Below are 22,059 nucleotides of genomic sequence, written 5' to 3'. Positions count from 1 at the left end.
AAACACCCACATCACTGATTCAAGTTTCTGGTAGCTTACACAAGCGCACATCACTGATTCATATTTTATTTGACTTATATAACCACATCCTTGATCCAATTGTCAGGTGAGTTACTTAACCACATCACTGATGCACGTTTCATGTGATTTACATAATCACGTCCTTGATCCAAGTATCATATGACTTACACAACCACATCACTGATGCACGTTTCATGTGATTTACATAATCACATCCTTGATCCAAGTATCATGTGACTTACACAACCACATCACTGATTCAAGTTTCAGGTGACTTTCTCACATACTCACATTGGTGACGATGAGACTCAAACTCATTCTGACAGGGGTGAGACGTAAGTAATCTGTAAAGGCGAGCACTTTAGATCACTGGCCCACCTTGAGCCTGTTTTGATGTTTGAACTAAACAATATGATTTCAGTGTAGACCGTGTAGGACTACTTTTCGTGTTTCTGTGCAATAAGTTCCTCCTCTTTTTATGGCTCATAAAACGTGTGCCAAACCTGGGTCTAGAATGGTATAGGTTCGAATCGTGCCGTATCAGGTTGACTCGGCCATAGCACTTTGCTTCAAATGCCGGAACCTCAGCACGATATCGCCTTTTCATATGCTCATTTATTATCAAACACCAATCGAGCATCAAATTAACCTATTTTCAAAAGATCTTCTCTTTTTTCTGTCATAACCTCCACCTCCTTTTCAAGGTACGCAACAATCCTCAAATTTTTCAATTAAATTTATTTAAATAAACGACTAAATATAAACAAACGTTCACTCATAGAGGTACACTTTCACACACTCATTAAGGTAATACTAAAACAGTTTCGCATGGTTTGCCTTGCTGAAAAGTTTATATGGCAAATGTACAAGGTTAGTTCGTAGTGATCAAACTGACATCATCGAGAGGATTCATGATTACGAAATAGTCTTGATAACGGGAATGAGACTTGATAACGATGAAGAAGACTTCATAACAGAAAATATGACTTGATAATAGTAAAAGATGCTTGGTAGCGATAAAGGAAACTTGATATCTGCGAAAGAGAATTTTTAACAATGGAAAGACTTGATAATGGCCAAAGAGACTTGATAGTGGCAAAGGCTGTTAGACATGTAGAAATGTGTTGTGCCTGTAAGGAGATATCATCAGACATCAAGACAAATAAAACCACAATTCTGTCCTGTGCCACAAATCTGAAACAACAGAGAGCTTAAAATGACTTAACTTCGATAATACGGACAATCATTTATCCTGATGAAATCCATGTCCTCTGATGGCCTGGATAATTGATATGCAACTGTACATATAGCAAAGAGACAAATTGCATTGAATATTCCGGAGAATTCACGTTTAACTGTACATGTAACATCATCATTTATTTCACTGATGATCCGGGTAATTGACATTTGACAGTGCATGTGTCATTTAGATGTTTCCAAGTGATGTCTCGTGATAATTGACGTTTAACTGTACATGCACATTCATATGTATTCTAGTGATAGATCCTGGTAATTGACATTTAACTGTACATGTAGCATTCATATGTATTCAAGTGATGAGTCCTGATAATTGACATTTAACTGTACATGTAGTATTCGAGTGATGTGTCCTGATAATTGACGTTTAACTGAGCATGTAGCATTCATATGTATTCAAGTGATGTGTCCTGCTAACTGACGTTTAACTGTACATGTCGCATTCATATGTATTCAAGTGATGTGTCCTGATAATTGACATTTAACTGTACATGTAGTATTCGAGTGATGAGTCCTGATAATTGACGTTTAACTGTACATGTAGTATTCAAGTGATGTGTCCTGATAATTTACGTTTAACTGTACATGTAGCATTCATATGTATTCAAGTGATGTGTCCTGATAACTGACGTTTAACTGTACATGTAGCATTCAAGTGATGTGTCCTGATAATTGACGTTTAACTGTACAAGTAGCATTGATATGTATTCGAGTGATGTGTCCTGATAATTGACGTTTAACTGTACATGTAGTATTCAAGTGATGTGTCCTGATAATTGACGTTTAACTGTGCATGCAGGATTCATATGTATTCAAGTGATGTGTCCTGATAATTGACGTTTAACAGTACATGTCACATTCATATGTATTCAAGTGATGTGACCTGATAACTGACGTTTAACTGAGCATGTAGCATTCATATGTATTCAAGTAATGTGTCCTGATAATTGACGTTTAACTGTAGAAGTAGCATTTATATGTATTCAAGTGATGTGTCCTGACAATTTGATGTTTAACTGTACATGTAGTATTCGAGTGATGAGTCCTGATAATTGACGTTTAAATGAGCATGTAGCATTCATATGTATTCAAGTGATGTGTCCTGATAATTGACGTTTAACTGTAAATGTAGCATTCATATGTATTGAAGTGATGTGTCCTGATAACTGACGTTTAACTGTGAATGTATCATTCATATTTATTCAATTGATGTGTACTGATAACTGACGTTTAGCAGCACATGTAGCAGTGAGGTGTATTGCACTGATGGGTCTGGATGATTGGCTTTTAACTGTGGATGTAGCAGTGAGATATATTGCAGTGATTGGACCCTGATTATTGACTTTTAATTGTGCACGTAGCTGTGAGACGTATTACACTGATTGGGCATGTTGATCGACGTTTAACTGTGGATCTAGCAGTGTGATTTATTGCACTCAATGGGCCGGATGATTGGCGTTTAACTTTGGATGTAGCAGTGTGTTGTAGTGCAGAGATAGGTTAAGATAATTGACGTTTAACTGTACATGTATCAGTATGATGAATTGCAGTGAAGTGTCTGGATAATAGACGATTCACTCTAGATGTAGCAGCGGGATAAAACGCAGTAATTGGTCCAGAAAACAAGTTTTACTGTAATGTAACATTGTGATTTATTGCAGTGGATGGGTTTTCGTCTGAGGTGATACATGTTGGACGTGCCCAATACTGTTCAGTGCTACCTAAATTATATTTAATATAAAACATTGCCACCTTTTTCTTTGAAGTATTTCTATATAATCCTGGAATAACTTTCAACTTTTGTTTGTTTGTTGTGTTTTTAGGATGATATTGTTTGTGAAGAACTCGAACTACCTTACAGACTTAATCAGCTCTCTCTCTGAAGGTAATTATTACAGGTAATTACAGGTGTTCCATTTGCTCTAATTAGCTACCTTTTACAATCATCTGGTCATTATAAAGTACGATTTGCCATCACATTATTGGAGCAAAATTAATTAACTTAGCTTCATATTACAGTAGTAAAATTATAGAAATCTCTCCAATCTGTATTAGTGTCAGGTCACAAAAAGGTAATTATTAAGGAAATACCCCAAATTGGTTCTATTTCCAGGGTAAAATAGTCAAAAATAAAAAAATGCCTCCAATCTGTTTTAGTTTCAGGTCAAAATAGCCACAAAATCAAAGAAGTGCACCTGATCGGTTCTATTTCCAGGTTAAATAGTTTTAAAGTCAATGCAATCCTCTACGTCTGTTCTATTTTCTGGTCAAAAGGTCACTCAATCAAATAAATGCCCTTCCCTTTTCTGTTTTCAGTTCGAAATATGCACAGAGCCAAACAAATTACTCAAATATGTTTATTTTTTCATACACTAATGTTTACGTAGATACACAAACATGATCAAATAGTCATACACATTTCAGGTCAGGAGTTACGTTTCCATAGTTTAATTTTCAAGAAGAGACAACTTGTTGTAAATTGTACACCAGAATGGTGAGCTATGGAAGTAATTGTACATTGTACTCCATAATAGTAAGCTAAAGTAGTAATTGCACGTTGTTCTCCAAAATGGTTAGCTAAGGAAGTAATTGTACATTTACTCCAAAATGGTAAGCTAATGAAGTAATTGTACATTGTACTCCAGAATGGAAAGCTAAGGAAGTAATTGTTCGTTGTACTATAGAATCGCAAGCTGAAAAAGAATGATGAGCGTCTATCAAAAGCGCTTGAGGGACGATTTTCAGTGCCCAATCAAATGGAATAATTTTGGTACATCTAAACAAGAGAAGAGCTGGCAAAACTCTTACCAAAATTGGACAAAGAATCATCTGACTTGTTCAGTTAGTCTGTCCAACATCAACAGGTGATTTAACTTTAGTCCCCCCACCCATGACAATTTAAATGACCCACCGGAGATTAGGATATGCGATTTTGTACTGAACAGACACGGCCAAAAAGATAAATGATGCTATTCCCGAAGCTGTAGTATTCAAAGCATTTCATCGCACAGAAAAGCAGTGGGCATGTGTGAAGTATTAAGAAAAATTGCCAGAATTAAACCAGCCTGTAAAAGATAGTAATGAACATACCAAGGGCCAAGCTACAAAGAGCTGCGCGGAAATTGAACAAAGGCTAGGGCTGGCTCCACAACATTCATATAAACCGACACAAGGGAAACGTCCACGATCAGCGGCATTCGGTAGGAGTCCAATCTGTAGCTATCAAGGCAGGAATGTATGTAACAGCCAGAATGTAAGGTCTCTAGACCAAGCCTTTGATTGATACTGGAGCTACTGTCACAACTGTATCTCATAAATTAAATTGGCAAATCTCTATTCAAAACCAGCATCAACTCAGCAAAACTAAATAGGATATTGGCTCTGCAGGAGATACCATGCTGACGTATTTAGGACAAACAAGTTTCGTTTGTGTTCTAGGTGGTAACGTTAACCATAGCCAATCAGTGGTACCGAGGATTGATGTCACAGGGATCTTGGGTTTGGACTTTATGCAGAACATCATGTTCGGTATTAAAATTATAGTCTTAGACCTATTATATTTTAATGCGATTGTTGTTTAAAACTTCATGATCTCTTGGGAAACGCTGGTTTAGTTGATACTCAAATGCCTTTGTAAGAGGGTATATTTTCCTGACATGAAGTAATATAGCACAAGAACGGATTTTGAATATATCACAAGAACCCACTTTCAATATAACACAGAAACGAGCTTTGAATATAACACAATAACTCAGTTGGAATATAGTACACGAACGGGTTTTGAATGTGAGTGACAGATTTTTTCATATATGTACCTAGTTGTCAATGTGACAATCCTGGATTTAAGTTAATAATTTGACTCAGTATCAGAACCTAACGACAATCGTCACAATTCCGCGACCTAACCACAATCGTCACATTTCATCTGCATTACCACAATCGCCGCGATGCAAGCTGACACATAATCTCAGTGGCCACAACGCAGTCACCTAACCATAAATGACACAATTCCAGGACCTAACCACAATTGACAAATTGCAAGCTGATAACTAACCAGACTCGCCACCTTTCATCCATCTGACCACAACCACTGACACATAACCTCATTCGCCACAATGCAAGCTGACACATAACCACAATCACCACAGTGCAACTTGACACTTAAACAACAATAGAAACAATACAATTTGACATTAAACCACAATCGCCACAATGCAAGCTGACCCTTAACCACAATCGCCACAATGCAAACTGACACTTAACCAGTCACCACATTGCAAGCTGACACAGAATGTTGTTTTCTAGAGACCAAATGTTCTTTAACTAATGCCAACGCTTTAAGTCTACGTTATCCACCCCCCACCCCCAGTACATCATAATATTGATTTAAGACAAAATACTGTCTTCGAATGTAGAACTAGTATATCAAATTTTATTTACACCTTAAGTCGAAGAGAGCGACAGATTTGATCAGATTCATTTCTTGATTTGAAGAAAAGGGCCTTTTTAATACAGCAATGTCTCTTACCGGTATGAATGTTTCTTATGTCAGTTTATAAATTCGAATTTGCTTGTCCATATATTATACAGTATGTGCACAAAGCAATTGTATCTCATATTTAAAGGTCATGGTACAAATGGAGTTCGTAGTCAATATATATATATATATATATATATATATATATATATATATATATATATATATATATATATATATATATCCCTTGCCGATAAACTGTATGGCATATATCCAGTCTGACTGTCTCCGAGTGCAGAGATCATATTCATGCAAATATAAACACCGTTATCTTTAATTATATTTTGACAGACAAAAGAACCATGTCAAACAATATATTTTAGGAGACAACGACGTTCGGGTGTAGATTCAATCGTCGGTCCGCAGGAGGCTTTTTGAAATAAAATTTAAATATGTCTTTCATGAATCAAATGTCCAAAACCTTCAAGACTATACAGCTATAAAGGAAACAATGGACCGCACATGAATGACAATTGTGTGAATAAATATAGAATAAATGAACAATTCGGACATAATCTCAAGGACAGATTTGTTAAATCCCCACGTCGGAGCCAACGATCTGGGTAATTTTTTATCCTATTCAAGAGCATCCGATTATCCTTTCTAGTGCGTGAAGTTCTGATGGTGGGAGGGTGGGGTAATGTTCAATATTATGGCTTGCAACGGGGGGGGGGGGGTATTTTCATTATTTTGGCCTGGGAACGGATTCGCAAAGACAAAATACAATACTAATTTCCTTTATTCCTAAGTAGAAGTGCATAAAATAGTAAACATTGTCTGATATCTATGATTATGTTCACTTCTTAATTGCATGTCAATTAAATATTTGTTATTAATTAATAGAAATGTATCTGAAGCATTAACTTGAGGAAAACAGTCTCTTGCCATAACATATTCTCTAGTATTTTCGCTGATAGCATCTTTCATGTTATCAATTGATCGTGATCTTATCTTTAATTATACATGTTATTTATATGTTGTATTTTATTTGTCCATGAATAGAAATGCATCCCATTTTGTTTCAGACAATTGTCTATCAGCCTGTAATGTTTAAGAGATACAGAACAAAACTGGTGTTCCTGTTTCTAAGTAATACATTATACTTAATTACAATGTAAACAAGGACATAATTATTCAGTGAGCTATAGTGTACTCTGGGTTCATCCTTCCGTTTCCTTTTCTGCACTATGCAACGATTTTTTTATGTTTGGTATAAGTAACTATACATCTACAGATGTATGCATGCATGCATGCATGCATGCATGTATGTATGTATGTATGTATGTATGTATGATTGCGTGATTGTACCTCTATGTATGTATGTATGTATGTATGCTTCACTTAAAATGGGCTGGATTGTATACATACGTTTATGCATAGTCTTACTGTTAGTTTCTCGGTGGTTTACCAGTTAAAATAGCACGGCTTGACGGGGGGGGGGGGGCATGTTTTAAGAAAGAGAAAATAATTAAGGTGACCATCTACAGTTTCTTATTTTTCATAGGGTTAGATTTTTAAATGAAATAATTTCATCGGTTTTCCTCATCGGTCATAGTGTCAATTTAAAAGAGACCTTGTATCATAGGTCTTTTTACAAGAAGTTGTAATTCCCTTTATTTTGGTGTATGATTGACGGGTGTTAACATGGATTATAGAAAATACAGCTTGGCCTCACTTAAGATGTTCGAGTGTCGAAAGAGGAGCGTAAGTTTCGTGAGGGGTGTACACATACCTGAGGTTAGATAGATTTTTGGACTGGAAAAAGTCAACGAAATGTAGCATACTGTACACATTTTATGTTCGATTCTGGATTGAACGGTAGCCAGTGACGTTTACAGAGCGGAGGCTATGTGGTGTGTGTACTCAGTTTGTCGTACTCTAAGAATGAACTTAGCAGCCGTGTTTTGAACTTTTTGAAGTTTATGTAGTAGATACTCAGATGAACCAGATGGGAATTAATTAATTAAGTAATTAGTTTTGAAAGTACTAAGGAACACACACGCGTTTTAATGGCATCAACCGAAAGAAAACTGAAAATGGAGCTGATGCGTCTCAGTTCCATGGATGCAGTCATGCATTACATGTTGGTGTAATTAGAGCGTACTGTAAAGAGTGACACATAGGTTTCGTGCTCTCGGAATTTAATAATGGTATTGCTGAACATTGTTCGAGATAAAGGATGTGAATGAAAAAGGTTTTGCTGGGTGATCATTATGGATTCATATTTATCATCACTCATCTGCAGATTGTTAATGTCATCTATTGACTTCACATCGGAAATGTACCTCTCTACGTATTGAATGGTAGCCTAACCATCAGCTGGGCAGCTAGATTTGCATATTTGAGTGTCATCCGCGTACAATGTTTGTGACGCCTGATGTCGATCTATGACACTTGAGAGTAAAGGAAATAATTTGTTGAAATGTTTTCAGCAAAAAAAATTAAATTTCGGAAATGGGTCGTCTTAAAGAACTTTTTTATTTTAAAAATAAATTCAAATTGCATTGTATATATTGCATCAAAATGCTAATAAACATTGTCGATCCTTCTCGTTGTAAAATTTTTACTTTCATTCAAGCTCTGAGAAAGTTGTTTTGTTTTTGGGGTTAAACGCCATTTCATGACGGCCAGTATAATTGATGGCGGATAACCCCGGTAAGAATACCCAATCCACGGAACTACCGACATTCTTTTTCGCATATCCAGATTGCCCACCAAAAGAGTCTCGAACCCGCTCGAACAGAGGTGCGATGGCAGTTATCGCTTTCGGCCAACGCATCAGACCATTCGGCCACCTATGACCCCTTGAGATAGGGTATCTCGCCTAAATAAAAACAATAAGATCACGAATATTGTGCCTTCTCACACAACGTTCTGTGATAAAATCTGTGATCATGAATACAGTGATTTCTCACACAACGTTCGGTGATAAAATCTGTGATCATGAATACAGTGATTTCTCACGTTCGGTGATAAAATCTGTGATCATGAATACAGTGATTTCTCACACAACGTTCGGTGATAGAATCTCAGATCATGAATAGTGCTGTTTAGCAGCATGCTCAATGATAAAATCTGATATCATGAATACAATGATTTCTCACAGAACGTTCAGTGATAAAATCTCAGATCATGATTACAGTGCTTTCTCACACAACGTTCTGTGATAAAATCTGAGATCATGAATACAGTGTTTTCTTACAGAACGTTCAGTGATAAAATCTGTGATCATGAATACAGTGCCTTCGTGCAGCATCTTGGCTGTTAAAATCCGTGATATAGTCTTAGAACTATTATATTTTAATGTGATTGTTGTTTAAAATTTCATGATCTCTTGGGTAGCGCTGCTTTAGTTGATATTTAAATGTCTTTGTGGTATAGTAAATATTCCTGACATGAAGTGATATAACACAATAACACGCTTTGAATAATAACACAAGAACTAGTTTCGGAGAGAGTGATAGATCTTTCATGTTTGTTCCTAGTTTATATTGCGACAATCCTGGTTTTAAGTAAGTAACTTGACTCAAGGCCACCACATACCCACAATCGCCATAATTCCTCCTCCTAACCGAAAATAGAAACAATGAGAGCCGACACTTAACCATAATCGCCACAATGTAAGCTGACACAGAATGTTATTGTTTTTTTTTTTTTTTTTTTTTTTTTTTTGTGGAGACTTGGTGTTTTATAAATAATGTCTGCTCTTTAAACCTGCGTTTCAATTTCCTCTCAAATAAATCTGTATGCCGTTTTAAGATAGAATACTATCTTCCACCGCAGAACCAGCATGTCAAATTTATATTTAGACCTAAAAGTCGGAGAGATCGGTATAATTGATTAGGTTCATTTTTTTTTATATGATGCAAAAGGACTTTTTTGTTAAACAATTTCTTTTACCGGTATGTCTCTTTTTATGTCTGTTAAAATATTCCCATCTTCTTGTCCATAAATTATACAGTATATATCTAAACCGATTGTCTGTCATATTTCAAGGTCATGGTACAAATGATATATATATATATATATATTCTTTGTCGATAAATTATATGAATTATACGGTCTTATTGTCTCTGACAAAAGTCCTAGTACAAAGAGTGCTCATAGTCAGTGTGCGGATACGCTATATGGCATATGTCCAAGCTGATTATTTCTGATAATTGAAGACCCTACTACAAAGAGATATCATACTCAGGCAAATATACACCCCATTGCCTATAACTATTATTCTGGCTGAACAATAATGAATACAACTAAACTGAATTTAGAAACAAAATATGTATTTTAGACATGTTTTAAGACAAAGACGTACCGGTGCAGATTCAATCGTCACTGTGTTGTTGACTTTTAAAGCTAAAATTTGACATCATGTCTTTATGAGCCAAATGTCCAAAAATACAAGACCATACATCTATACAGAAAGCAATTCACCACATATGAATGACAATTATGCTGATAAAATTTGAATAAATGAACAATTAGTAAGTGATCTGAGAACAGTTTTTTTATATATAAATTCCCATGTTGGTGGAATGATTATTATATGCAAGATTATCCGAGTATCCTTCTCAGTTCGTGCATGAATTTCTAGGGGAGGGAGCGTGGGATAATGTTCATTATATGGCCTGTGACCTTTGCGAGGGGTGGGTTGGAGGCTAATTTTAAATATTTTGGCCTGGGAACTGATTCGCAAATAATTGATAGTAATGCTAACTTTAATTCTATATTTTATTTTAAGAGACACAAAACTAAATTTGTATTCATGTTTCTAAATATTACATTATCCTTAATTACAATGTAAACAGGGACTTAATGATACAGTGAGGTATAGTGCACTCTCGTTTATCCTTCCGTATTCTTGTCTGTACTATGCAACATATTTGAATAGTTATCTTTGGTATTAGTAAGTAAGTAAATCAGCAAAAGTTATGTAGGCATGTATGTATGTATGTATGTATGTATGTATGTATGCATGTATGTATGTATGTGTAAACACTCGAAGGCATTAATATTTATGATGTGCGCGGATCTCAAAACGTCCATGAATGTCCGAATAAAACTGTTTAGTTTATTATAAATATAAATTCGCTGTCTAAAAGCAGATTATTCAAATGTTTACATCAAGGCCGAACAGAAACGAAAAAAATGTCGAACAAACTGATTGACTTTAACGTTTGGTTCTTGCTTTGCTTGTGATTCTAATTACCTAAAAACTAGTCCCGCACCTATTGAAAATGTTTCAAACACATTTTGTAAACTGTCATACCTTTACAGGAAAATGATTCTAAACCTCTCACATTGTGCCTATTTCAAAGCTGGATTCCTATATAATACTAAGTCGTCGAGCTATGAACAAATGATGGTTTTAAAGTACAAACGCTACATCATAGGTGACAAAAATTAATAGTGGAATGTCCACGTCCTAACTATCTGCACGCAAACGTTCAACTCTCAATTCCGATTAAATATTTTCCTAAAGAAATTGAGGACCACCCTCAAGCAGATAAAACATATAACTTGCGATTGAGAAATTATCTGTATAGTTTTAAAACAATGTGTGAAAATAAATAGATAGCAAGATGTGAAAATAAATAAATAAATAAATAAATAAATAAATAAATAAAACAAGATCAATCGTATGGCTAACGTACTACAAGGGTCACACAGAATTTAGTGTACATAAAAAATGAAAATGCAAAAATTGGGCATACAATTCGATCTCGAAAAAAAAACAGTGTGACATTTAGCTTCCCATTATGGATAGAAAGTAATGAAAACTTGATTCGTCAGTAGGAGCTTCAAATGCTATGGTGGACATTGACAAATTTAAATATAGAAGAAAAAAATAAGTTTAAAGTTAAATATAGTTAATATAGTTAAATGTAGTTAAGTATATATTGAAAAATGCTGAATCTCAGCCAACATGCTTAAATACCAAACCGTATTATAATCTGTTTATGTGGCACAATGAATCAAAGCCAAGACGCTCGAATACCAAACCGTATTATAATCTGTTTATTCGGCATAATGAATCACAACCAAGACGCTCGAATACCAAACCGTATTATAATCTGTTTATGTGGCACAATGAATCAAAGCCAGGACGCTCGAATACCAAACCGTATTATAATCTGTTTATGTGGCACAATGAATCAAAGCCAAGACGCTCGAATACCAAACCGTATTATAATCTGTTTATGTGGCACAATGAATCACAACCAGGACGCTCGAATACCAAACCGTATTGTAATCTGTTTATTCGGCATAATGAATCACAACCAAGACGCTCGAATACCAAACCGTATTGTAATCTGTTTATTCGTCATAATGAATCATAACCAAGACGCTCGAATACCAATCCGCATTGTAGTAGTGCATTTGGTCGGTACTCTAGAGAGGAAACGAATTGTTTAGCACAAAATCAACAATGGCACAACAATTGTATTGCGAAATATTTAACAGTTTTCAGAGAGGTGATATAAATATTTAATTAGTTTAACATAATAAAACAATTCAGGGATCAGAAGAAAGGGTGTTTTCTTAACAAATTCGGATGATATAAAAGTGTGACATAATGTAATTATAACAACGAGATAATCCTCATAAATCCTCATAGCTTGTTACAAAAGTACGTTATGAAGAGAGAAATAAATCTGACTCATACCATTTTTCAACAGTACCGTATGAAGAAGATAAGAATTAGACTCATTGCATGTAATAACGGGACGATATAAAGAAGAAATGAATTTGATTCGTAACTAATTACAACAGTACGGTATGGAGGAATGAATTAGAATCATGGCTTGTTACAACAGTACGGTATGAATAATAAATGAATTTAATGTTAATAAATTCATACAATTACGTTCAAAAAAGAAACCCCTTACCCCTCGATGCCCCAAAAAAAGACAAAAAAAACACACACACACACACACACACACAAAAACAACAAAAAAACAAGCAACTAATGACTCGGCATCTTGCGGTCCAGGAAACATTAAAATTATCAGGAGTTACCCAGTCTAAGAAACAAATTAAATGTGTAAAGGGGTAAGAGGATAAATGTTTACAACTAGTGTCATATGTGACGCTAGGGGGTGGGGTATTTTTAGAACTGGGATAGGCCCTATGTGATGAGATGGGGGATTTTTAGAACTAGGATAGACCATATGTGACACTAGGGGGTGGGGTATTTTTAGAACTGGGATAAGCCATATGTGACCCTCGGGGTGGGGGAATGTTTATTACAAGGATAGACCATCATTTATTTTGATTCTAGTCACTATTTCAGCAGTGATTTGGTCCACATGATTGCACGCATACACACATACATACACACATACATTGTTATGTGTATTTGATTTTATTATATCTGATATAATATATATTTATTTCAATTTAATTGTTTGTTTGTCAGATTTTTATTTCTTTTATTTTTCATTACATACTATTGTAATGTAAATTTATTCGCTAGAGATGATACCTTTTTCAGAAAATATTTTGACCTTGACTGTTCGCTTGGTAAACACCAGATGTTGACCTAGATCCTGACCTTGATTGAAAATTAGTAGCAACCACATAAATAAGTTCTATTTTTATTTTAGAATAATTAGTTGTTGTCAAGGTCATGATGGGACTACGTGTTTAAGATGTAAACAATTTAAATTTTATTTCTTAGAGTAAAATGAATGGCTTTCGTCAGGACCACACTGGGTGTACGAGATCTTTAATTTCGACGAGGCCCTCGAACATGATCACGTGATCCCCTTTTGCGTTTTAGAATACGATATTGTTTTGGAGAGATATTCTGAGTAGTAGTTGGGCTATTACACTGGAGCGTGACTGTTGTGCCGTTTGGAGTTATTTCAAATGACTTGGATTCAAAAGGATTAATTCTTTTTTTCCTGGAAAATACGTGTGCTCATGTAAAATTCTTGAACAAAGACAGCTCTTATAAATTTTTTTTCAGATTTCCAAAAACCGGAGTGATATTTCTTGATTCTACAAGGAACTTGAGACTTCAATACTACATCATACGTCATCGTCTTCCATCTTGGATTCTTCGTCGGGACTCGAACTTGAAATCATTAGAACATTTTATTATTAGGACTACTAAAATTGTATTCGTGAATTATTCTTGGGTTATTTTTGGATTTGATTCTTAAAACTGTAAGTTCATATATTTTCATTTTTGTAGAATTTTTCCAAGGAAATAAATTATTATATTTTTTAAAGCTTGTTGTTTTCACTCTTTCTTGTGTTACTGTTTATTCGACCCTAACACGTAACATAAGAAAATATATACACACATACATCCACACACATATACATACATACATACATGCATACATACATACATACATACATACATACATACATACATACATACAAGCATTCGCGCACAGATTAATATTTAGTTCCAGAGTTTAAGAAAAAGGGAATAATTAAGGTGGCACTCTACAGTTTTTATTTTGCTTAGGGTTAGATTTTTAAACAAAACAATTTCATCGGCTTTCCTCACTGGTTATATAAAGAGACCTTGTATATCTTGGTGATTGTTAAATGAATTTTAAATTCCCTTTATTTTGGTGCATAACTGACGGGTATAGTTTGGGTTATAGTCTATAGAGCTTGCCTCACTTCTGATGTGCATGTAACCAAAAAATGCTATCTTCACTTCTCCAATTCCACTTCCTGGACTTCTGAGTTATATTGTGGAGAAAGATCAGATAGCATTTATTTATAGTTTAAATAGTACCGAGGAACAGTGGCATCAACCGAAAGAAAGCTGCGAAAGGAGCTCCAGATATCGAGCCTTGTATGTGTTCGTTACATGTTGGTGTAATGAGATCGCAGTGTCGAGAGTGACAACTAGGTTTCGTACTAACTGTGCAGACTTAATGTTGTTACCGCTGAAACTTATTGTTTGAGGTAAATGATGTAAATGAGAAGGTCTTTGCGTAGTGATCAAGATGGTTTCAATTTTATCATCAATCACCTGCAGCTTGTTATATGTCATCCATTACTTCACATTGGACATGCACTTCTCTACGCCTTGGATGGAAGCGTCAACTTCAGTTGGGCAACTAGATTTGTATATTTGAGTGATATCAGCATGCATTTTTTGAGACAGCTGATATCGGTCTATGATCCTTGATAGCGGCTGAGTGTATAGAACGAAAAGCTCAGGAGTAAGAAGTAGTATGAAACTACAGATTTTGACTCACTGGCTTATTGGTTGGGGCCTTTTCACCCGTCCTTGCATCTACCGACGTTATGACCACTTATCCCCTACGTGAACGTTGTCTGAATTGTTTGTGCACACAGACAAGCAGACAGGTGATACGACGGACACAGTCGTTGTGGATAGAGACTCGTCCGGAGGGAAAAACGGCAAAGTATGGACCAGTGAGGAAAAATACCAGCCTTTCGTACTTCTGTGCTCAAAATAAAAAGGAAAATTGTCCACTTCCCCTGACGTTTTTTATGAGAACAGTAGTATATATGTTTCAGAGCAGGTCAATTAGACAGATGCTTCGGAACCATAAATATAAGAATGGCATCCGAACTCAATTTATTTTACAGAGTACAATAAAGCGCCACAAAAATAAGCCAGCGCAAGTATCAAATAAAATATTAGACGCTTTCTTCAGGGAAAAGGTGGATGAAATTCCCGATGCGAAGTTCAGCATTATTGGATACTTGCGACGGTCCTCTGACACAGTTTATGTTGATCTTGTACTCGATAATGACTCGTTTGCCTTTTTGAGGCGGACCCCTTTCTGCGCGTGATGATGAGACCGGACAAGGTCTGTCTGTCGTGCAATTAAAATACGAAATTGTGTTAAAGATAGGACTGTGACGGACCCTCAGTCTCACCGCCGTGAAAAAGTAATCGAAGCAGAAACAACAGTTGCGAAATCAAATCACCAATAGAATTGCGTTGACCGTGAAGTACAAACGCACTAGTTTGATCGCAGATACTCTTTGTGGGTCTTGGCGTGACAGATATCACGATAGCATCCACCATTGTAGATGCGCCAGTCGGTATTGCTGTCGAGGCTATATCAATATTAACCGGTGTCTCCGCTCACGGGAGCAAGTTAATTTCGATGCGACTGCATTCCCGTGTGTGCATCTATTCCTAACTGCTTGTATCCACACGGAGCAGTCTGTATACGATCAGTAGACTGTAGTCTTTGGTAATCGAGGATAAAACAGTCAGTGCAGCCGAGTTTTAGACTGTGATGGTGAAAATGAAATTTCGCAGAAAACTCAATGCACAAAAAAGAAACCATGCGGTAATAGATTTACAGACATTACAAGTAGTTAAAAAAAATTAACGCAACTTGTACATAGTGATCGCTACAACAGATTTTTGCCTGCCTGTCTGAGCAATATCATCTCTCTCTCTCTCTCTCCCGCCATGCCCCCCCCCCCCTCTCTCTCTCTCTTCAAGAATTTTGTTACTGCAATCGCTGCAGGCTAGAGTAGCACTGTATAGCAGCAGGAAAGGCTCCTATGTTGCCCTAATGGCCACCGATTTGCTGCCTTTCCACCCGGACGGGTCTTTATCTACCATGACGGAATCGCCCGCATTACCTGTCTGCTTGCAATTCACGATCAATTCAAAGTGAACTACATACAGACAACGCTCACATAAAAGATGAAATGTCATCGCTCGGTAGAGGTGAAGTCGGGAGTAGTGAAGTGAGATACTATAGCGACAATGGGAATTAGCATTACAAACCCCCCTTGGGAACATATAGCGACAAGGGAAATTTAACATGGAGAAAAATCGTGGGAACATATAGCGACAAGGGAAATTAACATGGAGAAAAATCGTGGGACTGTTGAGCGACAAAGGAATTTAAACAGGGTGGGACTGTATAGCGTCAAGGGAATTTGAACATGAGATTTTTTTTATTTTTTTAAATTTTTTTTAAATAAAATGGGGTAGGCAATTGAAAGTCATTCTCTTTTCGAGAAATGTGTGTGGCCCTGAAAAGGGCCTTTGGGTTTATATTAATGTATCCTTTAACATAAGTGGCACCGCATTGGTCTTCTTCTTGTCCTTAGGCTGCGCCTCACTGTAGGACCGTAAATCAGCACTCTTTTGAGGCATCCTTGTCTTTCTACGTAGATCCTACGTATCAACAGACTGGTGTTTGTCCTGTGGACAACGGTCCACTTGGATCGGACATACATGAGCATGTCCGTCCTAAACATCATGGAAGACACAAGGGTGGATGATTCGACTGTGGTCCACATCGTGAGGCGACGAGAACAGGTGAATCAATGCAGTGAACTGCGCTTATTTATAGGTAGAGGAAGGATTGAAACGGATTGAGTTCATTCACCAATCCTAACACGCGTTACAAAATTCAGTCAGCCCGCATCCAATCCGAAGAGAGCAGTCTGTGACGTCACGTGGTCTATATAGATTCGCTAACGCCTGTGTGCAGTCAATTTATGCGACAGTGATTCAACATGACGGAAACTCAGAAAACGATCCATTGGGGTGCACCAGCAGTGGAGACCGCCCAAGGGAACCCGGACTTACTTTCAGAAGAGGTAAATTGGGATTTTGTGGATTTTCTTACCTCGCAAGAATTTGTTCCGGAACCTTCGTTACCTTCTTCATTACCGCAAGTGGAGAATTTTAGACAGAGACAGAAAAAAAGAATTGGAGAAATTTATACAACGACAAAAGGAAGCGGAACAAGCTTTTCTCCTACAGCAACAGCAGCAAGAAGAAGAGGTAAGAAAAAAACAACAAGAAGAAGAAGTAGCAGCAAAGAAACAAGAGGGTGAAAATCAAACGGTCACGGTACTGTTGGACATTTTAGCGGAGTTAAGAAGTCTGAAACAAATGTATCAGACTTCTTTATGACGACCGAAGAGAATACGACCTTCCCGAGCCAAACACGTCAACCCTGTGACTAAGCCTGTCGTACCACCCTTAGTGATTTCAACCCAATCATCATCATCATCATCATCATCATCATCAACAGTACGCAGTCCAGAAGTAGGCCTTGGCCGTGGCAAAGGCTTAAGGCAGTTAAAGTTGATTGCTTAAACTCACCCCTGCACCAAAAAAAGGCCCTTTTCAGGGCCACCCACATTTCTCGAAAAGAAATACAATTTCAATTGCCAATAACTCAAAAAAACAAACAAAACAAAACAAAACAACTTTTTTTACCCCTATAGTACGTGTATATGAGTGCGTGAGTGTAGCTTCTTATTTTAAAATCATAACTCAAAGACACTTACCTTATATAATTAATTTATTCTTTTATCCATTGTTACAATCCAATTCACAATTCACAACAGAACACTTTAAAAAGTTCATTGACTTCTTCTTTCTCCTTGTTTAGTCTCTCTGTTTTTTCAATTTCTTCACCGTCTTTTCCTCTTCTTTCTCCTCACTTTCTTCCCTTCTTCTTTTCTTCTCCTGTTTCTTTGCCTCTTGTAAATAGAATTGTCTTCTTTCTTCCTCTGAAGAACCCCTCTCTTCCTCAGAAGAATCCCTCTCTTCTTTTTGTTTCTTTTTTGGGCAATCTGGAGACCAATGTCCTTTTTCTTGACAATAATAACAGGTATCTTGACTTTTGTCTTTTCTAACCCCTTTTTTTCTTTTTTGACGGTCTGGACACTCTGAAGACCAATGCTCTTTCTTCTGACAGATATAGCAAGTATCTTGACTTTTATCTCGAAAGGAAGGAGAGTAGTCCGTGGGCTGGTCTGAAGAGAATTTTCTAATGACCCCTCGCAAAGCTCTGATGAAACGTTCGATTTGGCTAGTCTCTTCCATCGTTGTGCTCGGTTAGAGAGTGAAATGAATAGTGAAAGGACAAGACACACACCCTTTTATATACGCTGGTCTGCCATGACTATAAATTAGTCCATGGTGTTTAAACTTGAGTCATTTGACGTTTTTCATTCAAGATGAAACGATCCTATTCATTCGAGAAAAAAGAAGAAGAAGAAAGTAAGAGGCAGAAACGTGACCTATCGCCTCGTACCAGGGCTGAAGTCTTGGCACAAATTCATGCCAGTGATTTTGAAGAGGACATGAGTGAACCAGAATCCGAACCCTCTAAACCAAGTTCGTCACCCTTAGTCAACCCTGAAAAATACTATTCCATTCGAGAGACGGAAAAGCGCTCCTCTAGAAAATTTAGAACCACGGCTTACAAATACACAGTGAAGTTTCAAGATTTCAAGGCTGAAGTGCCGTTAGAGAAAGCAGAAGTGTTCATCACTGGGGTGTGAGATTCTTTGCTCACCGCACTCAAGCGACAATGTCAACCCAAAGAAGACGATCGCTTGAGACTTTCCATACAACACGACGGTTTGAAATCCCCTGTTTGGATCGAGTTTAGCACCCCTGAAGAATTGACCGCTTCCAAAGTCATGGACAAAATTCAACACGTGCAACAATCTAATGACCAGTTTGACATCACCGATGGAAAAGCCACACTGGACATGACCCACGTCTCTCCTCCTCAAGGAACTGGACGCAAAAAGATGTTATTGGTGAACGAGCTTCGCAGCATTAAGCGTAGTCTTGTCCAAATTCACAACCCTCAAGACCAGATGTGTTTAGCCCGTGCTATCGTGGTGGGACGAACATATGCCAACAAGAACGACACGGTAGAATGGAAGAACCTGGAAAACTATTCAACGATCCGACCGAGCCAAACAACGAAATGAAGCAGAACTCCTGTTACAACAAGCTGGACTGTCCAAAGACACACCCTGTGGCATTCCTGAGATGCAACAATTGCAAGATGCCCTAGCTTCACGATACACCTTGAAAGTGTACCCTCAAGAAATGCGCGGGCCTCTGTTGTTTCGAGGGAAAGACTTTAAGGACGGAAAATACATTCATGTCTATTATCACGATGACCATTTTGATACCATTACCAGTATCACCGGATTCCTAGGATCCGGTTATTACTGTGAGAAATGTGACCATGGTTTTAATAATCGAGAGCAACACAAGCATTGCGGATTGAAATGCTCAGGATGTTTGGCCTCTCCACCCTGTCTGAGCGAAGGATCAGTGCCTTGTTCAACTTGTCTGCGCACGTTTGTCAGCCCTGCCTGTTACCAACAACATTTGAAGACGCAAGGTTCACAGAAGAAATGTGCTTGTCAACTGCTGAGATTGTGCCCTACCTGTGAACAAGGCATACTTACCAATACTGCCAAGGCACACGTATGTCGAGGAAAGAAAAAATGTCACATTTGTCACCACATCGTGGACTTGGAACACGAATGTTACGTGCAAAAATACCAACCCCCACTAGAGAAAGAGGACGGTCACAAGAAGAAAGGCAGTTTCATCTTTTTCAATTTCGAATGCATGCAAGAGACCGGTATTCACATTCCTAATTTCTGCGTGGCTCATCAAGCGTGCGAGAAGTGCATTCAAGAACCTATCTTCAGTCATTGCCCTCACTGCAGCAAGATTCCTGGAGGGCGTGAAAAAATCTTTCGGGGACCGAACACGTTAGCCGATTTTGCCCAATGGGTCTTAGACCAGGTCGACAAGACGTGGAGCCAAGAGGACATCGAACGTTACGGAGATTGTCATCGTCATGCCACGGTGATGGCTCACAATTTCTCCGGATACGATGGACAGTTTCTTCTCAGATACTATACGGAACAAGGCACCGAACGTCCTAAAGTGACTTTGAACGGAACCTAAATCATTTTCATGCAAGTGGGACAAGTACAGTTTAAAGATTCGATGAGCTATTTGGCCATGCCTTTGAGTCGAATGCCTAAAACGTTTGGAATGACAGAAATGGCTAAAGGGTACTTTCCACACTTTTTCAATACGGAAGCCAATCAACACGCCGTTCTACCCCATTTCCCTGAGGCTCACTATTACGACCCCGACAACATGCGTACCGAACAACGAGAAGCTTTCTACGCTTGGTACCAGGCTCACGCCTTGGACTCTTTCGACTCTCAGCAAGAAATGCTAAAGTATTGTCGTTCCGACGTGGACATTTTACGGCGTTGCTATGGAAAATTTCGAGAACTGTTCATGGAACACGGAGGGGTCGATCCTTTGAAAGAAGCTTGCACCATTGCCAAAGCGAGTTCCTTAGTGTATCGACAACGATTCATGCCTGAAAACACCGTGGCTGTCATCAGCCCTCAAACGACCCACTATGTCAAACGTCAATACTCGGTCAAAGCCCTACGCTGGTTACATTACTTGTGCGACAAGGAAGACAAATGGATTCAGCATGCCCGCAACGGAGGAGGCGAAAAGACCATCGGAACGTATTCGGTCGATGGCTGGGACTTAGAAAACCCCAAGATCGTGTACGAGGTTAACGGTTGCTTATTTCAAGGATGTCCCGTCTGTTACCCTGACCGAGGCACTGAAAATCAGTTTTTACAAAGAACCATGGAAGACTTGTACCAGGACACTTGTCAGCGACGCCTAAAGTTAGAACAGGAAGGATACCAAGTGGTGGAAATGTGGGAACACGAGTACGATCACCATATGAAAACCGATCCCGAGTTTAAACGCCTCGTGGAAAGTTACCAGTTCATGGACCCGCTGAACCCGAGGGATAGTTTGTACGGAGGAAGGACCAATGCCACCTGTTTGCTGTACCAAGCCGACGAAGAGAAAGGAGAAGAAATCAAATACTTGGAGGTGTGTTCGCTGTATCCTTACGTGTGCAAATATTGTCGCTTTCCTGTAGGGCATCCGCAATTGTTCACGGAACACATCGACCTGAAAAACATTCGACAAGACGAAGGTTTGATCAAGTGCAAGGTTTTGCCTCCCACGGACTTGTACCATCCCGTGTTACCTCACCATTGCCAAGGCAAACTGATGTTTCCTTTGTGCCGTACTTGTGCCGAAACGTGCAACCAAGACCAGCCTTGCCATCACACCCAGGAAGAACGGGCCTTGACGGGGACGTGGGTCGGCGTGGAATTGTTTAAAGCTCTGGACATAGGATACCAACTGTTAGAAGTGTACGAAATTTGCCACTTTCCCAAGACACAACAATACAACTGAAGCAAGAAGCCAGCGGCTATCCTTCCTGGTGTCACACTCCCGAAGACCAAATACAATTCAAAGGGAAATACTATGAACAAGAAGTCATCTCTTTAGACCACATCGAAAAAAACGAAGGCAGCCGATCGTTTGCCAAAGTGATGTTAAATTGCTTGTGGGGTAAAATGGCACAACGTCCGTGTTTACC

The sequence above is a fragment of the Sinohyriopsis cumingii genome, unplaced genomic scaffold (assembly GCF_028554795.1).
Source record: "Sinohyriopsis cumingii isolate HCF-2022 unplaced genomic scaffold, ASM2855479v2 utg000131l, whole genome shotgun sequence".
Taxonomy (NCBI): domain Eukaryota; kingdom Metazoa; phylum Mollusca; class Bivalvia; order Unionida; family Unionidae; genus Sinohyriopsis; species Sinohyriopsis cumingii.
This window is presented reverse-complemented; position numbering follows the sequence as displayed.